Raw genomic sequence first — 7,534 nt, forward strand, 5'->3', positions numbered from 1 at the left:
GAATTCACAAAAGGATGGAAGTGTATAATGTGAACAACACAGGATGTACTGACTGGCCATGGAAACATATTGTGTTTTTACCACAAAACATGTTGGATGTCAAAAAGTTTATTATTTAATTTCATGAGAAATACAAGCAAATGTTGAATGGCGGTGCTACAGGATGAGAAAAGGAAGGAAAAGTGACCAGCACGTATGAGAGAGAGGACAAGTCAGAAAAAAGTTTAAAATGTAACCACAAACTAAATTATTCCAACAGTAACAACCCCAGTAATGATAATAATAATAATTATCAAAGGATTCAGAAAATCTGAGTAAATCTCTGGGAACAAGGGAGATGCTAATTGTCAGCGTTCGAGGCTAATGAACTGACATGATTCTGTACTGGAAACTATTGCATGAGATCATTTCCAGAAGCCATCGTCTGTAAACACGGTTCACATATTAATATGTATATGTGGATTTATGCTGTTTATCCTGTTTCTACTGACATTCTATGCATTTGTTCGTGAAGCTGAAAGACTTCTTAAATCGAGATGTTGCAACTGTAGTTTTATCTTATAGAGATTAAAGCAGTGTACTCCTAGATAATATACTTTATCATCCAAGAGCGCCGACGATTCATAAGCAACGTCGGCCATACGGCCTGTGCAGCATGTCAGTGTTTTACCTCCTCTGAAGAGCAGATGGACGCGCGCTGTTGTCACGCATCTGTTTGAATTCATTCACGCATCCTGAAACACTGGAGTGTCGTCAGGGATCTAGCACACGCGTGTGGCTGTAAATGTTAGGCCACATGTACATTAAAGTAGAAATTACGCTGGTTAATCTATAGCTTCACAGTTTTAGTTCATCCTCCCGCGGCAGTGGAAACGCCACCATGCACAACCAGTTCAGCCACACACAGCGGATTGAAATGATGGCCCGGCAAACTACACTCCGTGTGTGTGTGTGTGTGTGTGTGTGTGTGTGTGTGCGTGTGTGTGTGTGTGTGTGTGTGTGTGTGTGTGCGTGTGTGTGTGTGTGTGTGTGTGTGTGTGTGTGTGTGTGTGTGTGTGTGTGTGTGTGTGTGTGTGTGTGTGTGTGTGTGTGTGTGTGTGTGTGTGTGTGTGTGCGCACAGGGATGCTGTAGTGGCCTGCACTATCCCATAATCTGCTTCGAGAAGAAACAAAAGAGAAACATTTGCTGTTTTCCTCTGTTCCCCTGCCAAGAGAAGGGATCCCAGCAGCACCGAACAGGCTGGAAAGAGCAAAAGAAAGAAGCCGAGCAGTTTGGCTACGAGCCTCCTGCCTTCTTTCATACTCAAGGACATTTCAGTGTCCTCTCCTCCGCTGAGCCCCACACCCTTTATCTGTGCCCACCCCACCGGGGCCCCGCTGTGTCGGTCTCTGGGAGCTTCTCGCAATTCCAGCTGCTTATAAAATAAAAAGCCATGTAAGCCTTTGGAGCCAGAGGGATTGGAGATCCCTGGGGTAAATCTGAGGAACATTTACGAAAGAAAGAAGAAGAAGAAAAAAAAAAAAGACTCTGTGGTTTCTGTTTTGGACTTTTTATTCATAGCTCTGTTCCAAAAGTCAAGAGATTTTTAAGGCCCTCTTCACAGATCTTTCTTTTTTTTTCTTCTCGAAAGTTGAAATGCTGAAGAGCGTTATGAGAAGCTTAAAAAAAAAAAAAAAAAACTGTCATTAAAAACAAAAGATATCAGAAGAAGCACTTGGGAGTGGAAATAGTCCAAGTACACACAAAGTGTATGTACTGATCTATTCAGACACTTCCATGTATGGACCATGCAGGTGATTCAGCCCCAACGCTTTTCCAGCTTACGTCATAGGCTCAGACATTCGAGAGGCCTAAAGACATTACCATACAAAACACTTCAGCCTGCTGTGTTGTTGCCTGATGGGAGAAACTCACAATGAACAAAGCAGTGAATCTATTCACGTCCTCCAAATAAGACATCCTCTCAGCTGTGGCCATGAGATATACTATGTATAAGAGGCAGGGATGCTCTGCAGCCTCCTCCAACCCAGTGATTCACAGTGTTTTTGTTCCACTGGAGCCCCCTCGGAATGCATTATGAAAGGGCTGCAGACCCCACTCTTATCTCTGATTTACCACAACATCACAGCGAAGTCGCTGGCAGACACGGCCACTTTCATGAACACACAAAAACAGAAGCCTAGAGAATAAAAGCAATGGGAAATATCTCATTATCTCAATAGTTTCAAGAGAGTGTGCCATCACTGTTCTCTTTGACAAGAGCAAATCTGGTTTTGACAAGCTTATAGCAGACAAATCTTCAAACCCAATCCGTGATCTCTGGTCCCCCGACGTGCTTCATGAGGCCACAGATTGGGGAACCACTGCTCTAATATGAGCTTTCACAGGTCAAGATGTGCGACTTTATGCAGAATGAGACACGGACAAACTATTGAAGACTTTTAGTATGTATGTTGGTAGTAGTAGGCATGTCCAAAGAAAAGAAAAAGTTAGAGCCATTGGTTTAGATCAGTGATTCCCAATCAAAGAGTCACGGGCGGTTGTGAAGTTTTCGGGATCAGTTAGCGTTTTTCTCGTTTATGTCACAGAACTACTGTTTGAGTCTTACATTAACAGTGTATTATTCAATTTAATAATACAACAAATATAAGTAAAAGTTTTGAAATATCTGGATGTGTCTGGATATCGGCTAAAGAGGAAGATGGAAAAGTAAAAGAGAGCACCACGAAAATCAGATATATCATGTCTTCATAGAAGCAATGGACCAAATTAGAGGTGAGTGTACATTTTGGTGTGAAAAACTGGTCAATGAAAGTTTGAAGCGATGCAAGCTGAAACCAGGACGCAGTGATAGTTTATCCTTAAAAAAAAAAAAAATGGTACTCGTCATCATAAAATATGATGGAGAAAATGCTTTTTACACACAGTGTGTTATGAGGTTCTTTCATGGTGTGGTGGTGGAGGTGTTGTGGTGTGGCTTAAGTTCACAATGGTCCCTCAACAAAAAGGTTGAAAGTAATGGTGTCTGAGTTTCGAATACCCTCCACGTCTTTCATGCTTCTTTAATAAACAAGTTCCTTTGGGCCTACAGTTTCATACTGACTGCCCGTTGACACCTTTTGAAGTGCGTCTTTCTTTGCCTCTCCTGTTTTCTTCATGCAGATGGTATTGTCACGCTTTACTTCAGGCTACAGAGTGCCGATAATACAGAGAAAACAAAAACATATTTTCTTTTGTTTTTTAATCCAGGAAGTGAAACCAACCCCACTGAACACATATGAAGGGACACAGAGAATACAATAGGGGCTGTATGAGTTTCGGCAGCAACTCTACCTGCAAATCCAACAGGAATATTTTTAGACAGTTTCGTTGGAAGAATTTTTAACATTGTCTTTGTCTTTATTTTGTGTAATTTTCCAGAGTTAGTTCTGAAGGAAGTGACATGCTGGAATAAGTAATAAACTAAAAACCAAGATTTGGATAATAAATCTAACACCAACCTGTGTATCTTAGAAATTAATCAGACTGAAATGAGAAACAACCCTGCCAACGCTGATTGATTTTCTGCTTTCACGACCACACCTGCAAGGCTGACGGAGGCATGTTTGTGTACGCCGCCACTCCGTCAACAACGGGCGTCAAACACAATGGCTCCCGTCAAGCTGTGGCAGCCCAAACTGCTCCCTGCTGTTTCTGATTAAGAGACGGCGAGGAACAGATAAATCACCAGAGTGCTGCTCCAGATCTGCAGCTTCTCAAAAGGCCACCATCGGCCATCTGCCACCGAAAGGAAAAACTGTTTTCCGGCATCCTTTCTGCTGGGTCACGGATTTCGTTAAAGGCCACCGGGACTGTAAACAAAGCTGTGTCCTCTCTCCACACTGATCAGTCGAATGGAGACAGTCTGAAGCACCGCTAATGGTTTCCTTTTCAGTCTATGGGTCAAGGAGAAAACCACAGACATGCAACTTTTTCATTTTTTTTTTTTTTTTTTTTGGTCATTCATGCTGCGAGGAGCCTGCTTAAGCTGCGACAGTGACAAATAAAATGAACAGGACCTATGAGAGAACCATCCATCCTTTTCTTCTTCCTGTCAGCCGCAGGACTCGCCAGCTGGTGCACCAGTTTGTCTGTCCTGTGTTCAGAAACACAAGCTTGTGGAGATTTCTTGTGATGGTGGACAATCTGGCAAGCCTGCCAATTTAAAGGCCGATTCAGTGAACCTCTTTGTGATTGGACAACGGCAAAGGATCAGAAACTGACGAAAACTGCTCTTCATTCATTTGCAAATTACAGTGAACCTACAAACCACTGTCATTAATCAATCCATCAAACAATGGACCCGTTAATGGCATGGTGTCCGTCAGACTCTATCCGTCTGTCAATCAATCCATCCTGGTATCCATCACTTCATCCATGATTGCATATAAAAACTAGGGATTCACTGATATCGATACCGGGAGCGCAGGCAGGCAGTGAGGAGTGAACAGCTTGCTTAAAGCTGTTTAAAATTTAAAGCTTTGAGCAAAATGTGGATTTTCGGCCGTCTTTTTCAAAAATTGACCGTCCAACGACGGTCGGTGCCTAAATCGTTGCACTGAAATAGACCAGCCTGCGTTTAGCCCCCCTATCAGAGGACGAGCTCAAGAGAACCCGATCCAGTGCGGGACTCTGCTGTGAAGGTGGAGACCTGCGGCGGTGTGTATAAGCGTCAATTTAAAAATAAATTTGACGCAGCAGCGGCGAGGATTTATAAAAGGCGGCCCACCACTCCTAAATGAATGTAGAGGAAACCCTGCAGTTTATGACAAAGTTTTATTGAAATGTTTTCTTACAGTATATGTGGCAGTGCCATAGAAGAACTCATTTTGAATGTCAGTACATCACAATGTAGGAATGTTGTTCAAATAACATCTGTGGGAAAAAAATAAATAAATAAACGTGTGTATTGGCCTAAGTACTCGCCATCATTATCGGTGAGTACTCAAATGCAAGTACTCATACACTACTCAATTTGGAAAAAAGTGGTATCGGTGCATACCTACTAAAAAACAATCCATATCTAATTATCAATTTCTCAAAAGGATTATGGAAAGAAACTGGAGTGCTGACTTAAACACAAGTAAAACGTCCATTACAACTGTCAAGAAAATTTGAACAAAGTTCAGAAAGGCGTCTTCAAAATGTATTTGTTTTTCCAGGAAACACAGTTAGATCAGATTAGAAGGACTTCCTGTACGTTCACAGGCCGTCTCGTGGTAAACCCTTGCAAACCTAAAGTGTTTTGGTGAAACTATATTTCTGTGCTTCGTCCAACACTGAAGACACATATATATTTTATCCCACCGCCGGTCCGGTCTGCTCTTATCAGTGAGACTTCAAAGCTGTGTGAGTGTCCAGGAAAGCAGCAGCGACACACCTAATGACGCATGGCTGTGATTGGCAGGCCGCCTCGAACATTAACCAGCTTTTTGCACTGAGGTGCCTCCGCTTTCATGTCGGATCCTGGATTCAGCTGAAGACGGGATAATTATCTCTGCTGATGGTACGGCTCTGCTCCAGCTAAGTGGAACGCGCTGAGAAGTGTGGATGCGGGACATTAATATGTGAGGGATGGCAGCAACCGGGAGGTGAATTACCTACATCAACAAAGAGGATGGAGCCGCCTCGCACATCACGCTACAGTTTAAAACTGAATGACTTCACCGGGTAAAGAGAGAGAGAGAGACATGATGATACTTCTGCATTTTTGAAAGGGAGGCAGCTTTCAGCACCTCTTGCATCCGCGGTATGAAAGCTCTGCAAAGCAAACAAGAAGGACTCTCAGCACTTTGTGGTTCGAAACACACAAAACAATAGTAAATAGCAGAATACTGTTTGACATCGGGAAGATTTGGCAAATGTTTCCTTGGTACATTGACTGCAAGCAGTTATAATAGCATATCTGTGCTTGTTCTTTACAAATGTGTCAGCATTTAGAGGGAAAATGAACAGGTTCTCCAAATAGTATAAAAAATATTGCCTGGATAGATTGTTCAAATATCCTGAAGGAAGTTCTAACAAGCTTTGCATACTAATTGTCAAGTTATCTGGGCTTATTTTCTCATCTGTATCTGCCTAAACTTGAATATGTCCTGAATGTGGATACAGAGGAGGAGCCCACGTCTTCTTCTTTGTCTTAATAGAGCAAAGAAGAATCAAAAGGAGGTTAGGAACATTATTTAAATCACTGATGACACCCTTTGTCAACTGTCATTATGAGATGTACCTTTAATTCTTTAAGGAAAACAAATTGAGTTGTTGATTGCTATTAGTTATTATGAGTCATTTAAATCTTCAAAATATTTCATTATATCTTATTCAAATATTGTACAAACTTTTGACATTTTTAAATCCTTTTTTCTTGGACATTTTCTGAAACCGTAGATATAAATATATTTTATTTATGATTTGCACTTGGTAAACCATATTATATAGTATTAAAGCATCTCACAGTCAGCCCAATATAGTTTATCTCACATCAGTTAAAATTAGTAATTTCACCCATTTAATACTTTTTAAATAAAGATTTATCCCCATGAAACCTGAGCTTCGGCTCGCTGGTTCAGATTTCTCAAGCCGATCGTGTCTTTGCAAGAACTGAGTTTTGTTCCTACATTTTTTGGACCAGTTAACTTTCCAACCTATCACAGGGTTTATTGTTCAACCTGGTTGGAAGAAGTTCAGAAAGAGAAGCGACCGATTTTATCAGCCACAGTTTTCAATCAATGATGAATATTAAGCCGGCACTCGTTTTATGTTAATGACGACAATAATGCGATAAGTCTGAAAGCGCCGCAACAATTTAAAATTGCCATTAGCTTTGCTGCGACTGAATCACATTGATTCCCACAGTGTTTTGATGTGGCGCAGCAAATAGGCAGACATACTCTCAGATACCAATGATTACAAAGACAATTTCTGCTTTTTCAACAGTTGTTCCTGCTCTCGAGCTGCGTGCCAGCTCACGTTTACTATACAAACAACTGGATGGAATGAAGCCAATGTTAATTATTGTTATTTGCTACACCTGCTCTGCTTCTTCCTCCACCCATGAAGGACAAAGAGTGAAGCCGATGTTGGAGGAGAGATGGGATTCAAAGCAAAATAAACATTAACATTTAAAACTAACATAAAATACACTAAAGCTTCATATATAGAACCTACAAGCGTTGTTTTATAATTAGAGACACAAAGTAATAACTTTTATTTTTGATAAAAAAATTTCAATGAAATGAGAATCTACATCAAAACAAATTCAGAGGCCCGATTGAGATGAGGATTACATCCCAGGACTGTAACAGGCTGCATAATTAGACAAATAGTGCATTAATCTAGCGACTATTGCAGCGGGTGAAATGGCGGTCGACTTTAAATGTTTCATAGGTCCACTGATGGGTAGCTTAATCCACAGTTGCACAATTATCAGTAATAATAAATACTTTATCAGCTTATAGTTTGTATGGAATACAATAGAATAGGATCAAATAAAGT

Source organism: Lipophrys pholis (assembly GCF_963383615.2).
Source record: "Lipophrys pholis genome assembly, chromosome: 19".
Lineage (NCBI taxonomy): Eukaryota > Metazoa > Chordata > Actinopteri > Blenniiformes > Blenniidae > Lipophrys > Lipophrys pholis.